The sequence below is a fragment of the Microcebus murinus genome, chromosome 20, assembly GCF_040939455.1.
Source record: "Microcebus murinus isolate Inina chromosome 20, M.murinus_Inina_mat1.0, whole genome shotgun sequence".
Classification (NCBI taxonomy): domain Eukaryota; kingdom Metazoa; phylum Chordata; class Mammalia; order Primates; family Cheirogaleidae; genus Microcebus; species Microcebus murinus.
The window spans coordinates 32,633,454-32,649,897 of NC_134123.1; positions in this window are offsets into that span (position 1 = coordinate 32,633,454).

Consider the following 16,444-nt stretch of genomic DNA (forward strand, 5'->3'; position numbering starts at 1 on the left):
TCCGACGACTCGCCCGCCCGTCTCCTTTGGAGGCGCGAACCCCACGGACCACAGACGGGCGGCCTGGAGCCCGGGCTGCGGGCGCGTTCGGGACCGTCGTCTCTGCCTAGAAAGTGTTGATTTAGGTCATTTTCGTTCGTTGACTTGGAGGCCACGTGTTTGCTGTTTGCCGGGCGCTGTTCTGTGCGTTTGGAGCGACCCACGGTGACACGAGGCAGACGTCCCTTGCGCGGTTGCGTTTCAGGGCCGGGCACCAGACCCCAACCGCACAGACACGGCGACCCACGGTGACACAAGGCAGACGTCCCTTGCGCGGTTGCGTTTCAGGGCCGGGCACCAGACCCCAACTGCACAGACACGGAGGACAGGTGGCCGGTGCGACCTCCGCTCAGGAAGAAACAGCACAGGTGGAAGGTCGCTCCCTGGGCTGCTGGTTTCCAGGAAGGCCCCACGGGTGCAAGGACGTGGAACATTCCGGAAGGAGGTGGGGGTGTGAGTCCTGTGGGTGTCCGGGGAAGAGATGTCCAGCAAAGGGAACAGCCAGCGCGGAGGCCCTGAGGTCAGAGCGTGGCGGGGTTTGCCGATCGTCACGGCTGGAGCAGGGGGAGGCGGCAGGAAGACGGCGGGCGCGGTGCAGGCTCATGGGGTAGCAGACGCCCTGGACGCCCTGGACGTGTGGCTGCCGCCGGCCCCTGCGCCCGCAGGCCGTCCGGGGGCTTCCTCCGGCCGGGGCAGGGGAGCGAGCTGTGCATGCACAGGTGCCGGCCAGAGGCTGGGGGCAGGGGTCTGCCGCCCCGTGTGCCGAGGACATTCCTGGTTTTAGCACCGAGAGTCCCGAGTCTCAGATGACCCCTGGCCCCCAGGCATACCTGAGCAGGTGGTCACCTAGGAGGGGTTGACCTGCCCCAGCAGTGAAGACGGGAAGGTTCCCAGGCCTGCGCCGGGTCCCAGCTTCCATTCAGAGCACAGGGCAGCTGGGAGCAGGAGGCACAGGGCTCCCCACATGCTCGGGGTCACCCCGCTGCTCTGCTGTCACCCCCTCCCTCTGACCCCTCCACCTGGCCCTCCCCAGCGGGAGGTGGCCAGGCCGCAGCCCGGGCTGGCGGGCGGGCGGGCTGTGTCCTCGGGCGTACTGCTGGGAAACCTCCCTGCCCTGCCAGCCTCTTCCCTGCCCGGCCGCGTCCCCCCGGCTTGCTGTGGCTTCCTGCGGCTTCCTGCTGGCCCGGGTTTGCTGGGTTTGGAGCCCGGGCTGGCGGTGGCCCGCTGGCCTGGCCTGGCCTGCACTCGCCCTGCCCACCCACACCTGGCCCTGCCCGTGCTGGCCTCAAATTGCTTTTTGGCCTCCTGCCCTGGCCTCCCTCTCCCCGTGGCCAGGAGGTGGCAGATGAGCGGATGAACTGACCCGGGCGGCGTGGGGCCTTCCCTGGGCTCTGACCTGGCAGGGGCTTCGGCCCAGCGTGGCCTCCTCCGGCCAGCCAGGGGCACTGACGGCTCTGTGTCCAGGCCAGGGGGTGCCAGGTGCATCGCGCCTGCAGGAACGGAGGCCGCTGGAGCATAACGCCCAGGACACCATGTGAGCTGGCGCTTGAGGTGGCAGCAGGTGACGCTTCCGTCTGCAGCCCCCTCCCCGGATTCGTGGCAAAATCCAGGCCCCCTTCCAGACCGCCCGGGCCCGGGCACCACTGCTGGGAGCCGGGCGAAGACCTGCCCTTGGTTCTAACACCAACGAGCTTTCCGGAAACGCTTTTCCCAGCACCTGAATTTCATCCTGCCTCGGTGTCCCCTCATGGAAAGTTCTTTGTTTTCCTCCAACTGACTTCATAGAATTGACTACAGATTTTTTTTTTGTCGTGGCCATAAAAGAATGACTGGACTGTGGCTTTTGCGAACCACTTTTTTGTAAAGGAGGACCCCGCTTTCTTTCAGATGAAAACTTTTTTTTTTTCAGAGTCGAAAGACAAGTTTGCCTTCAGTGGCCGCGAGCCCTTGAACAAACGAGTCCCTTGTTCTTTCGTGTCTTTCGTGAGCTGCAGTTGTCTGTGAGAAGCCTCTTTCACGCCCCAGGCTCCAATCTGGGGGTTATCAACTTTCTCCGGAGCCTTGGCAGTGGGATCTAATTTATTAAACATGGCGAAGAAAAACCTTTTACCCTTTAAAAAGTTTCCATTTTATAAGAATGATAATTGCTACCATTTTAAAGTGTTTACGATATGCTATGTCCACTCTCAGCTAATGCCCGTAACATCCCAGTGAGGGGATCTGACCGCTGTCTTCATTTTGTAGAGGAAGAAGCAGGGCTCAGAGAGGTTGAGTCATCTGCCCAAGGGCACACAGCGGGGCTCAAGCCTACATCTGGTAGAGGGCCAGAGGTAGAGCCCCGAGTGACTCATTTCGGAACATCTCAGATTTCTTACGGAATCAGCATTTGTTTTACTCTTCTGTCTTCTTGTGGGTTTTGTTTTTCCAAATCAAAACCAGTTGTTGTTGTTTTGATTTAGCGGGGCCCGTGGCGGGACCTCCCCAGCACGGAGACGGTGCCAGTCCGGGATGAATGGGAACTGTTTACACGGCAGCCGCCAGCTGCCTCCGCGGGGAATAAATCGTTATAGAATAACGCTCGAGAAGCCCAAACGAGTCTGTGCGGGCAACCCCAGCGCTGGTTCCAGGCCTGTTGCAAACACGTAACCCCTCTTTTTGCATGTTTGTTCGTTTCAATATCTTTTTTCTTGTGCAGATTTTTCCTGGCTTTCTGAGAGGCCGGGAATGCGTCGGCACAATTCTGCTCACCCGAGAGCCGAACGAGGGCCACCTCGACTCACGGCGGCCTTTATCCAGGCAGAGTCTCCAGGGTGGGGGTGGGAAGCAGCGCCCCAACGTCCTACAGTTCCAGATTTGGGGTCCTCCCACACAGAGCCCCGAGGCTGAGCTCCTGCCCCCGCTGGGCTCGGAGTTCTGGACACCGATACACCCTCCTGCTGTGTTAAACCCAGGTGACAGGGTCGCGACCCGCGTTCCCTAGCGCACAGGTGGGAGACCGAGGCCTCCCTGTGGGTGAGCCCCAGAGGAAAGAGTCCTTCCCAGGATGTAGGACTCTGGCCAGCCCAGCCCAGCCCCCAGGGTGGGGACGCCTGCCTGGGAGGGCGGAAGCGTGGAGGGCATTCTGGCTGCACGGAGGCCGGGGAGGGGACTCCAGACAAAGGCGCCAGCACGGGGTAGGCCCCAGAGTGGGCCATGGGGTAAGCCGAGGTCTGGTCTCACCCACGCCCGAGGTGGGGGAAGCCTCGGGCACCACATGGAAGGTTCCAGAACACCCTGCAGCGGGGACAGTCTCCACCAGCCTCTCTAGGTCCAGCCTCACGACCGACAGGGCTCAAAGTGGGAGCTGCCTGTCAGATGTCCCTCGGCCACCAAACGTGACATTTGCACTGAGCCCGAGCCCCGTTCCTGATTCGCAGTGGCCGGTGCTGGCCTTGGGGGGCTGCCCCTCTCCCCTCCTCCCCTTCCTCTCCCCTCCTGCTCCTCCTCCCCCTCCCCACCCTCTGGACGGGAGATTGGGAAACAGGGTAACGCTTTCCAGATGTCTGCGGCAAATCCAGGCCCGGCTTCTCAAAGGGACGGTGTGTTCGGCTTCCTGAAGTTTACAAACAGCGGGCGAGGGGCCTCTCCGGGCAGGCCGGCGTGGGGCTGCGTGCACCCCTGTGGGCAGGGGCGGGGTTGGGGGTGCAGCGGGAGGTGGGGAGGTGAGAGGGCACTTATCGCCCCAGTACCCCCAGGGCCCCACGGCCTGTGGACCGAGAGCAGCCACACCCCCATGCCCGCGAGAGTCCCGCAGCTGAGGCCACGGCTGTCTCTTTAAATTCCCCAGCCCCGTGGCCATATTTGGGAGGGAACTTTCTAGAATGACTTTCTGAACCGTACCTACATTGCGAGAGCGTGACATAAAGACAAGGACGCGAGTTTGGAAGTCAGGAGAGTGACCCCCCCCACCCCAGTCCAGTGAACGGGACCTCTCTGAGCCTGCTCCCCCTCCTGGGACGGGACACCCCTGGCGCCCCCAGACCCTGCCAGGGAGGAGCAGGTGTGGCCCGGCTGGCATCCAGGCATGTCCCACAACTGGGCAGGTGATCACTGGCCGGCATGTCACGTGCTATTACTAGGGCAGGTACTGAAATCACCCCATTTTACAGAAGGGGAAACTGAGGCACAGAGTGGCCAGGTGACTTGACCTCAAGCTGCAGCGCTAGTGAGTGAGTGGGCACAGCCAGCCTGGGCCCCAAGTCCGTCTGACCCGGAGTCCCAGCTCACAAGCCCTGGGGCACGCCCAGAAAGCCGCCCGGTCCCGGCGGGAAGCGAACGCGGTTTAATCTCCCGCGGAGACTCAGGTGTGCGGTGGGTGTTGCTTTTGTGAGTGGTGTCCCGGGGGCTCCGTGTTGATTAAGATGCTGCACCCCCAGATCCCAGCGGCTTCCCTGACTCTCGGGCACCTCCCGTACCCTTTCTGCCTCCGGCCGGGCGGCTAGGAATCCCCTTGTCCAGCGCCTGGGCAGCCGGGTTCCGGCCACCAAGAGGGAGGGACAGGCAGGTCCCACAGGCCTGAGGGAGGGCGGCTGCCCTGCCCTTTGCCCTGAGCACATGGGTTCCCAGCTGGGCCAGGGCCACCGCCCCCCAGCCCACCCCCAGCTGGGCCAGGGCCACCTCCCCCCAGCCCACCCCCAGCTGGGCCAGGGCCACCGCCCCCGGCTGGGCCGCACCGGCCACTCCGACTCCCGGCTCCCCCTGAGCGTGCGGCGGGACTGGCTGGCGCGGCCGGGCGCCGTGGCGGCTTTTCCAGATAGATGCTGAACATGCCCGCGGTCTGACTCACTCAGCGGGACACACTCACAGGAACAGACCCCGGCGGGCCCGCAGGCGCCACAAACCCAACACACGAAACAGCTCATCTCTCTTTCCAGAAGCTTCCGGAGGCGTCTGTGCTCCTGCCCACTGGCGAGAGCTCTGCCACCCAGAACGCCAAGGGCGCCCGCGGCTGCTGAGACACACCGCAGTGTCCCCAGGACTCGGGGCGACCCGGACCAGGCCCAGGTGCACTCGTCAGATGCCTTCGGGGGGTCAGGGAGGACCTGAAAGGGACAACCCAGGCCAGGTGACAATAGGGAGCATTGGGGTCTGTGGAGGAACAGGGGGTGCCCTCCCCACTGCAGACCGACTAGTTTAAACCGATAACAATTCAGTGCTCAGGCCAGGCGCGGTGGCTCACGCCTGTAATCCCAGCACTCTGGGAGGCCGAGGCTGGAGGATCGTTTGAGCTCAGGAGTTCGAGACCAGCCTGAGCAAGAGCGAGACCCCGTCTCTATTATAAATAGAAAGAAATTAATTGGCCAACTAAAAATGTATAGAAAAAATCAGCCGGGCATGGTGGCGCATGCCTGTAGTCCCAGCTACTTGGGAGGCTGAGGCAGGAGGATCGCTTGAGCCCAGGAGTCTGAGGTTGCTGTGAGCTAGGCTGGCGCCACGGCACTCACTCTAGCCCAGGCAACAGAGCGAGACTCTGTCTCAAAAAAAAAAAAAATAATAATTCAGTGCTTGTCCACTGCAGGGGACCAGGGAGCCTTGGAGGAGAGGTGGCTCCAGGTGGAGCAGGGAAAGGCGACACCTTACTGCCCCAGAGAGAGAACCTGCTCAGAGGGCGATGGGGCCGTCAGAGGAGCCAGCCCGCCCACAGCCGGAACGGTGAGAGCATCTAAGCAGGTAAAGACAGCAAAGAAGGACAGCACGGTGAGTGAGAGCCTGTGAGCCCGCACGTACAGAAACGAGCGAAGGGATCAGCGAGCACGGCAGGGAGAGCAGAAAGCTCTCTGGAAGAAAGCCGGTTTCCAGCCGTGCGTCGGCCAGCTCACAGGTAGGAAGGACGGCGGCCACCTGGCGAGGGGCAGGAGGTTCACGGTCCCAAAGCATGTCCCCACAGACTGCTTATTGTTTACAGAGGGGAGGCCGCCACTTCGCAGGGGAGAGGCCTGCAGACACACGCTCCGTCCAGGGACCGAAGCCGGAGCAAGCCGACGTCGGGGTCTCCCGCTACGAGGCCCCAGGAGGACACACGAAGTCGCTTCCGTGCCACTAACGTCATATTAGTGTCCCCTATTCCTGAGGGACGAGGGAACCGGCTCACACACTTGGAAGCGTCAGCATCACGGACGACAAGGAGGGCGGGAGGGGCGGAGGACCGCCCGAGTAAAGGGGACCGCAGAGTCCCGAGAGCCGAACGCGGCGCGGGACCCGGACCCGACTGCGGGCAGGACACGCACGCGAAGGGACACGTGGGGACGGGCTGGAGTGGGCGAGGTAGCAGGACGGCGGCGAGTCGCATCTGGAGTCCGGCCGTCACTCTGGCCGTGCAGGAGGAAGTCCTCGTTCTCGGGGGTCACTCGCCGACGTTTCCACGGGGACAGCGACTGCCGGCCGCGGTTACTCTGGGACGGCCAGGAGGAGACACACACACAGGGCACAGCCTAAGCCACGGTGCATCTACGTAAAGAATACACATACGCAGTCCGTGTGCGTCTCTGCGACCTTTCAGTGAGTTTGAAATTATCCCAAAATTACACGCTGCTGAAAAAACAAAAGTTCAGTGTTGGCCAAACCGGACACGGCTTTGGCCAAGGTGAGCCGGCGGCCGGGGTCCGGGCTCCAGCGTCTGCTCCGTGCCGGACGCCGTGTCCTTTCCTCCCACCCAGGTGGCCGCGCCTGGAACGGCATCGGCGGGAGGTGGGCGCTGGCGGCGGGTCCCGCCCGGGAGCGGAGCGGAGGGAGAGGAACTGGAAGCAGGTGGGACAGAGAGAGACGGCCACGCGCCCGCCCAGGAGGGGTGCGGGGTGGGTGTGAGCCCTCCCCCTCCCCTCCCCCAGCACTGGCACCTTCGCACCTGCTGGCCCTCCGCGAGGGACGCCCTCCCCGGCGGGACTTCCTCCCGGCTGTCCTCGCTAAGGCTCCCTCGGCAGCCCCCTCGACCCCCAACATCCCCCTTGCTTATACATTTCTCCCCACGGCACTTTTTTAAAAACTCAGTTTTACTTACTTTATTGTCCGTCCCTGCCCCCACCCCCCACTGAAACGTAAGCTCCACAAAGGCGGGACGTAAAGATTTTTCTGAAATTCTCTGTTGGATGCCCTGTGCCTAGCAGAGTGCCCGGGACATCGTGGGCGTTTGTGACTATCTGGAGAAAGAGAAAAGAGGAGGAGCGCAGCCCGAGGCTGTTGGCCCTGGGCCGTCGAGGAAGCCCTTGCAGGCTTTTTGTCCTACGAGTTTGTCCCTTGGCAGCCGGGCAGGCCCTGCTCCGTGGCCTCGCCTCCTGTCCCCAGGAGCCTGCAGGGGGCTGGCCGCACACCTGGTCTTGATCACACCTTACTCCCACCTGGGCCCACCACGGTCAGAAAGGGATGTGGGTGTTTCGCGCCGTGTTCAGGCCCTAAAGCCAACCGGAAACTAGCTGCACACCAAGGGCGCCTTGTGGCTCCGGAGCTGACATTCGAGCCAGGCCCCCGAATCGCCACGGCTTCACAGAGGGGGAAACTGAGGCTCCCGGGGATTCCTGCACCCGATGCTGTCCCTTCTCCCTCCACGTTCAGGACAAAGTCGTTAGGCTCGGTGAGCTTCTTCCGGGGTCCCCTTGGCCAGCACGCATTCTGCTTAGCAGCAAAATGATGTTTTTTGAGTTTTTTTTTTTTTTTTGAGACACAGTCTCGCTTTGTTGCCCAGGCTAGAGTGAGTGCCGTGGCGTCAGCCTCGCTCACAGCAACCTCAAACTCCTGGGCTCAAGCGATCCTCCTGCCTCAGCCTCCCGAGTAGCTGGGACTACAGGCATGCGCCACCATGCCCGGCTAGTTTTTTCTATATATATTAGTTGGCCAATTAATTTCTTTGTATTTATAATAGAGACGGGGTCTCGCTCTTGCTCAGGCTGGTTTCGAACTCCTGACCTCGAGCAATCCGCCCGCCTCGGCCTCCCAGAGAGCTAGGATTACAGGCGTGAGCCACTGCGCCCGGCTAGTTTGTATTTTTTTATGTTTTTTTTTGTTGTTGTTGTTAGTTTTGAGACAAGAGTCTCACTCTGTTGCCCGGGCTAGAGTGCCGTGGTGTCAGCCTAGTTCACAGAAACCTCCAACTCCTGGGCTCAAGCGATCCTCCTACCTCAGCCTCCCGAGTAGCTGGGACCACAGGCATGCGCCACCATGCCCGGCTAACTTTTTTTTTCTATATAGTGGTCAGCTAATTTCTTTCTATTTTTAGTAGAGACGGGGTCTCCTTGCTCAGGCTGGTGTTGAACTCCTGACCTTGAACGATCCTCCCGCCTCGGCCTCCCAGAGTGCTGGGATTGAAGGCGTGAGCCACCGCGCCCGGCCGAGGGTTTTTTTCTTAAGTCCTTGGTGAGACAGTGGTCTGGAAAGCCAGGCGCTCCCAGCATTCCCAGAGCTGGTCTCCTGAGAGCCAGACCCAGACAGCTGACCTGGCAGGGGGCAGAGGGGGCCGGGGCACGGCAGACAGAGGACAGCCTCCCGCTGCAGAGACGGAGGTGAGGGAAAGGAAACGGGCACCCAGACGCCGGCAGGGAACCTGCCGCGGGATGCCTCTGTCCAAGGAGCCCTGCTAGGTTTTGGATTCCAGGCAGGTTTGTCGGGAAGAGAAGCGCCTGGTCCCATGGAAATTTCCTAGTGGGTTGTTTTTTTGTTTTTTTTTTGAAGCGAAGGTTTGGCAGACGTGCCCCAGTCTCCCTGGCGAGACAGGGCCTCTTTGAAGAGAGTCAAAAACAGCAGAGAGATGGGAAATGGTCCTCGAATGAACTGGCTTTCAGTGGAACCCTCTTCCAGAAAGATCCGCCAGGGCCCAGCCCAGGCGTGCCTTGCGTTGTGGGATCCAACTCAACCCTCTTCCTCCCACTACCCCCCCACCACGAGGGATGCGCCGGGCCACGCTCAGGTGTCCTCACTCCAATTGCCCCGCACCTGTGCGCAGGTTGCCTAACACGGCAGGACGGCTCGGCAGGTGGGACGGAGGTGAGCGGCTTCCGGTGGCCTGGGTCATCCAGGTGGGGCTGATCCAACCGCACGCGGCTTTAAAGCCGGAGAACCTGGCCCGGCTGTCGCCGGAAGGGGCTGTGGTTTGGAAGCGGGGTGAGAGGTGCAGCGTTGCTGGCTTTGAGGTGGAGGGGGGAAGCTTCCAGAAGCTGGACAGGCCCAGGGACCTTCCAGAGGGACCCAGCCCGGCTGGCACCTGACTTCAGCCCCGAGAGCCCTGGGTTGGACTTCGGGCCCCGGAACCGCGAGAGGCGAAGGAGGTCCAGCGAGCCGTGGAGCTCGGGGACTGTTGTCACCGCAGCCCAGGGAGCCTGTGTCACCCAGCACCTCCGACATGCCCGCTCCCCGATGTCACCCCTATGAGGCGGGGCCTGTGGCCCCCACTTTACAGATGAGGAAACAGGCTCTGGGAGACGAACTGACACCCCTCGAGGGCCTGAGCGGGGTGGGGAACACCCCCGGCCGGCTCCAAACCGCCTGCGCTTCCGGCCACCCACAGGTGAGCTGGGCGTGTTGCCGCGTGTCGGGGCCGGCTGCGATGGGATGGGAGCCTGTGCGGGAGGTGGCCGGCGCGTGGCGGGTGTTTGTCACCTCTCCCTCCGCTTCTCCCAAACGCTGGCTGTCCCCGCTCCAGTCTGGCTGCTGAGCGGGCGATGGTATTTTCTTCCCGGCCAGCAGTGTCAAGGCACTGTGAAGTCAACCCTGGGGTCCCGGGGGCAAAAAAAGCCGCCCAGGGGTGCCGCCTTGGTGGGTGGAAAGACTGTCACTGGCGGAGCTGGGTGTCAGGGCCCTGGCCAGCCACATCGGCCCTGGCCGATTGCTGTGTGACCTCAGGCCAGTCGCCGCACCTCTCTGGAAAGTGTGTCGTTTGGCCTGGCGGGGCTCTCAAGGCCCCTGCAGCACCATCGCCTGGGGGTAGACTGTGGTCCCTGCCAGGAGGACTGAGCACGAGGTGGGGCTGGGGGCCGCTGTGCCGCCGTCCACACCTGCAGCCTGGGCAGTCACCCAGGGGCTGTCGCCTCCCAAAGGCAAAGGTTCAGCTCGCTCCCAGCTGTGAGCCCTGCTCCCTCCTCTTGGCTGGGCCCATTTCCTGCACTGGGGCTGGACTCGCTCTGCCTGCCAGCCTGGCTTTGCCCCCGGGCGGGCAGCCGGCCAGCCGCTCCTTGGAAGGGAAACATGCAGAGCCTACAGCTGCCAGGGAAGGTGCAATGGCTTGAGGGTCCCCAGCGGTCCCCCCTACCCCAGGCAAGAGGGACTTGTCCCGGGCTCAGTCTTTCTCGGACGTGGCAGCAAGCTGGGGGCTGCACGAAGTGCCGGCCCACTCGGCCAGGTTGAGCCGCACCCCCTGAGAAGGCACGCTCAAGTCCTTGTCCCTGGAACCTGTGAGTGTGACCTTATTTCTGAAAGCGGGCCCCTTGCAGACGTCATGGGTTAAGACGAGGTCATGCTGCGTGCGGGCGGGCGGGCCTTAATCCAGTGACTGGTGTCCTTAGAAGGGAAAGTCAGACACAGGCGTGCACAGGCGGCGTGGGAGGAGGGGCGGAGATGGACGTGTGCACAAGCCGAGGGGCACGGGGACTGGCAGTGCCATATGCGGGAGAGGAGGTGGCGTCCTCCTCGGAGACCTGGGGGTGAGTGTGGCCCTGTCCACGCCTTGGTTTTGGACGTCTGGTCCCCCGGGTGGCAGAGGACACGTTTCTGCCGTCACACGCCCCAGCCTGGGGTGCTCTGTCACGGAGGCCCCAGGACACTCACACCCGTCCCTGGTTGCCAAAGCCAACACGCCGAGGAAAACACGGGAAAAGTCAGTGGGTGTCCCCAATGCGACATGTCCGAATTCGAGGTCTGGCCCTTGTTCGCAGGTTATGCCCGTCCATCCTTGTTGGGGACTAAGCTGTCCGTCTCTGAAGGGACGGTGGTCAGAGGTCTCCGCCTGCTCATCTTTGGCTGTTTTCAAAAGCTGCTTCTGCTGAGTCTTTATGAAATTCAGAAGCCTGGGGGCATGGGCTCTGGAGTTCGGAGAGCCGGGTCCTGGGTCGGCTTCTGCCTGGGGTCGCTGTATGTGACTTTGGGCCAGGGGTGAAGCCCTCGGGGCCCTCCAGTCACCCCGAGGTTTGGCGTGAGGCCCTTGGCCGGCTGTTGAGTCCCGGTGAACTGGCTCTATTGCGTCAGGCTCCCTCCTCCTGCCTCCCCCTCCCCACCCTTCCAGGCCCTTGTGCACAGGCTGGGCGCCCCAAGCTGCGTCTGGCCCCTCAGGCCAGGGGTGTTGCAGAATAAGTAAACAGAAGGCAGAGTTCTGACACGTGCCCTGCAGAACCCTAAAACTCCCCAGGGGACCTGGCTGCTGAGTAAGCCTCCCCGCCTTCCCCAGTGGTCCCGTCAGGCAGGGCTCCCTTCCTATGGCTGTCAGCGACAGAAACTCAAACCAGCCCCACGGCCACACTGGGGCCCTCTGGGGCTGGCACCAGGGACCTCAGTGCTCTGAGATCTCACACTCACCATCTCTCCCTGTCTCGGCTGCTCGGGGGACCTCAGTTTCTCCTTGAGTGGACAGGGTTTTCTCCCAGGGAGTGGGAAACATGCAGACAGCCTTGGGTTCCTGGCTTAGGTTCTCCCAGTTTGGTTTAAAAAAAGATAAAAATAAGAGCATCTCTCTACTTGTTTCAGCATATAAAAACCCTAGGGAAGGACTTTGATTGGCTAGGTTTGCTCACATGGTGATCCCCTGGACCTATCAGCATCCAGTGGGTGGGAGCCCTGTGATTGGCCAGGCCTGGTCACATGTTCACTCAGGGCGTGGGATCCTGTGATTGGCAGCTCTGCCAGCACCCATGGCCGAGATCGAGGAGAGCAGCTCCCCAAAGGCCGGAGCGGACGCTGGGCAGGCCCAGCCCGCCTCTGCCCTCTGCCCACAGCCCACTGGGGCCCGACTGGACGTCAGCGTCGGAGATCCCGGACGGCTGGGCGGCGTGTGCCTCGCACGTCCGGTAGCCCCAGGACGTGTTTCCACGTGAACGTTTACCTGGAAGATGGACGTGAGCGCATGGCCGAGGCAGGAAGGGACGGGGGTGGGGGCCCAGTGTCCCTCCCTCCAGTCTCCACGGACTGTCCTCGGGGCACGGTCTGAGAGGTGCCGAGCTGTCCCAGCTCCACGTGCGGAAGGGACAGCCCATTTCACAGATGAGAAAACCGACGGCTACGTGCCCTGCCCCCGGTCCCCAGCGAGGGAAGGGACGAGCCCAGTCGGTGGCCACGCCCTGTGCCACCCAGGGCCGCGGAGGCGGGTCAGACTCCCCCTTGCCCAGGCACTGGACCACGTCATTTGAATTCCCGGCAAGAGGGAGAGGCCCACAAGAAACTTTAGAGCTCAAATTAGGACGGTTCGCGCTGGCTCTGCACCCCGCCGTGTGGCCAGCTTGGGAAGGGACGCCACGGCCCGGTGGGCTGGCGTGCGACTCCAGCCTGGGCTACACGGCTCTTTTTCGTGGGCATGAACCGTCCTGCCGAAACACACAAGGGCTGCAGCCCAGCCCGGGACGCGAAGCCACCGGGAGCCACAGAAGCGTCCCCGCCCCGGGACGCCTGCTCCCCACACAGACCACACTCGGGCACTGCTGTCTGCTGGCGGCGACCCGTCCCAGGAAGGGGCCAGAGCAGACATCCACCCTGCCCCTCCCCAGGACGCCCCCGGCACACGCCCGCTGCCGGGAAGGCCCCGAGGGGGGTGGGGGAGACGACGCGGCGTCTGCAGAGCTCCCAGGGGCCAGGAGGGCACCCACTAACCACGGCCATCGGGCTCACCGCCCGGGAGCCCTGAACCCCGTGTTCCGGAAGAGGACGCCTGGGCTCCGAGGGGAGCAACGGCCTGCTGAAGGCCCTGGTGTGTCCAGACGCCCGTGAGGACAGCAGGGTCCGTCCTGCGGGAGGGCCGGTCCCCGGGGCGGGAGTCCCGGGGGGCGGCTCAGAGGGGGCCTTGAGGCCAGGCAGGAAGGGTCCTGGGCCATCCTGGGAAGCAGAACTTTCTTCCCGAGAGGACCGCAGCAGGACTGTGCCCGTGTCTGTGTCTGGGCTGCCCCAGAGGAGCCACTGCTGCCCTGGGGTCCCCACCGGGCTCCCCCAGTCATGCCTGGCGACTGGCCGGCTCTTGCCACCCACGGGCCTCCCAGAGGGAGATCGCCTGGAAGTTGCCCCTGAGGCCTCTTTCCCTTGACTCTCCCGTCCCAACGCTGGGGACACCGTTGCTCCACCTTCAAGACGCAGCCCGAGGCCCGACCTCACCGCCACCACCTCCCCGGCCGGCCCAAGCCACCCGGATGGCCGCAGGGGCCCCTCACTGCTCCCGGGACACCCCCCCACCCCCGGTCCACCTGCACATGGCTGGCAGAGGGACGCGGCGGCCGTCAGCCCTGTGCCTGCTGGGACGCCTCCGGGCCCTTGCCCCTGTGCTGGGGTGAGTGGGGTCGCCCCAGATTCACACCCAACCAGAACCTGTGGACGTGACCGGATTTGCAAACGAGGTCTCGGCAGGTGTGATCAAGTCAAGGCGAGGTCACGCCAGAGCAGGGCGGGCCGTAGTCAGTGGCCGGCGCCCTCACGAGGACAGGAGGGGACCGGAGACAAGGGGGCCGCGTGGAGGCACCATGGAGCGATCCAGGCCCCCCCCCATGGAGCCCCGAGCATGCCGGTGGCCACCCTCAGCCGGGGAGAGGCCGGAAGGGTCCTGCCCCGGAGCCCCGAGGGAGCACAGCGCCGTGGGCGCTTGCCAGGGCTTTGGGCAGGCGCTTGACCACTCCCAGCCTCAGTTTCCTTATCTGTCAGGGGTAAGTGACGGCTGGGGGAGGGCAGAGTGACCTCTGCCCACCTATGGGACGACAAGGGTGCCTGGCCGAGAAGAGACGTCCAAATCCATCCCTGCTATCCCTCCAGCAGGACCACGTGGGGGACTGGAGCACGCCACGCAGGGCCACGTGTGATCCTGTGCAGGACCAGCTAGGAGGCCGTGTGGCCGCTGCGCGGAGGGCTGGCCGCCTCCGACACCCACCGACTCTGGGACCCCGCACAGGTCCCGTCCCTGCTCCCGGCCCTGCTCTTCCATCTGTAAGGTGAGTCGGGCTGGACCAGCGCGGTTTCTCGTGTGTTCCTTGGGGCACCATCGTGTGGAGGTCAGTGGCTGCAGGGGCGCGTGGCAGCTCCGACGATGTGCCCCCCTTCTAATCCCCAGGACCTGAGACATGGCAAAAGTTGTGACTGATTTAAACATCTCCAGAGGAGGGGATAGGCCCGTATCTGCCAGGTGGGTTCTAAATGCAATCACGGTGGCTCACGCCTGTCATCCTGGCACTCTGGGAGGCCGAGGCAGGTGGATCGTTTGAGCTCAGGAGTTCGAGACCAGCCTGAGCAAGAGCGAGACCCCGTCTCTACTAGAAATAGAAAGAAATTAATTGGCCAGCTAAAAATATACAGAAAAAATTAGCCGGGCGTGGTGGCGCATGCCTGTAGTCCCAGCTACTTGGGAGGCTGAGGCAGGAGGATCGCTTGAGCACAGGAGTCTGAGGTTGCTGTGATCCAGGCTGACGCCACGGCACTCTAGCCCCTCGTAGGAGTGAGGCAGAGGGAGTTTTGAGAGGGGGAGAAAGAGCAACTGATGTGGAGGCAGAGGCTGACTTTGGACGGGTGCAGCTGCAATCAGGGTCGGCAGCCGCCACCGGCAGCCAGGACCGTCTCTCTGCCCAGAGCCCCATGCGGAGCACAGCCCACCGACACCTTGGTGTCAGACTTTGGCCTCTGGGATGGGAGAGGGTGGACTTCTGCTGTTTTAAGCCTCCTGGTTTGTGGCCTGTGGTCGCAGCAGCTGCAGGAAACCAAGACGGTGGCCAAACATGGTGCAAAAACACGGCATCTGCTATCTGCAAAGGCTCTGAGAAGTCCTGCAGGGAGGCAATGTTGCGTTTTCCCAAGCCTAATCATGGAAACATCTATTCCCACACACCCATGAACCTGCCACGGGATATGCTCTGGGAGGCGTTGGAGGAGGAAATCCCTGGGGTCTTCTCCAGCCTGGAGATTCTGTGGCTTTTTAGGAGCTGGCAGCGAAGTGGTGACGTCAGTGGAAATTTGCATGTGTGATTAGCCGCTGTTCTGAAAAACAGTCACAGTGCTCTCCCGTTCTGTGGGAAGCGAAAGCTGTCCAGGGAAGGACCGCTGCTCTAGTTAATCAGACAAGAACGCCGGTCTGAGGTCGAGGGACGTGTGGATGAGGGCAGTTGTCACACATCTCGGGATTATGTCCTTGGGTTGTTTTTCAAAAGGGGAGCTGCTGAGTCAAAGGCTTTGCATTTTTAAGACATTGTGGCGGGGCGCGCGGGGGCTCACGCCTGCAATCCTAGCACTCTGGGAGGCTGAGGTGGGAGGATCGCTCGAGGTCAGGAGTTCGAAACCAGCCTGAGCAAGAGCGAGACGCCGTCTCTACTATAAATAGAAAGAAATTAATTGGCCAACTGATATATATAGAAAAAATTAGCCGGGCAGAGTGGCACATGCCTGTAGTCCCAGCTACTCGGGAGGCTGAGGCAGGAGGATCGCTTGAGCCCAGGAGTCTGAGGTTGCTGTGAGCGAGGCTGACGCCACGGCACTCACTCTAGCCCGGACAACAAGAGTGAGACTCCGTCTCCCAAAAAAAAAAAAAAAAAAGAATACTCGTAACCCACGATTACGTTTCTCTGAATCCTGCGTCCTCTCCTTCTGCTTGTCCCGTGTCCCGCTCTGACCCCAGGACCCTCGTCCCCCAGGGCCCCCGTCCCCCAGGACCCCCCGTCCCCCAGGACCCCCCGTCCCCCAGGACCCCCCGTCCCCCAGGACCCCCCGTCCCCCAGGACCCCCCGTCCCCCAGGACCCCCGTCCCCCAGGACCCCCCGTCCCCCAGGACCCCCGTCCCCCAGGACCCTCGTCCCCCAGGACCCTCGTCCCCCAGGACCCCCGTCCCCCAGGACCCCTCGTCCCCCAGGACCCCCGTCCCCCAGGACCCCCGTCCCCCAGGACCCCTCGTCCCCCAGGACCCTCGTCCCCCAGGACCCCCGTCCCCCAGGACCCCCGTCCCCCAGGACCCCTCGTCCCCCAGGACCCCCCGTCCCCCAGGACCCTCGTCCCCCAGGACCCTCGTCCCCCAGGACCCCCGTCCCCCAGGACCCCTCGTCCCCCAGGACCCTCGTCCCCCAGGACCCCCGTCCCCCAGGACCCCTCGTCCCCCAGGACCCCCGTCCCCCAGGACCCTCGTCCCCCAGGACCCCCGTCCCCCAGGACCCCTCGTCCCCCAGGACCCCCGTCCCCCAGGACCCCCGTCCCCCAGGACCCCCGTCCCCCAGGACCCCCGTCC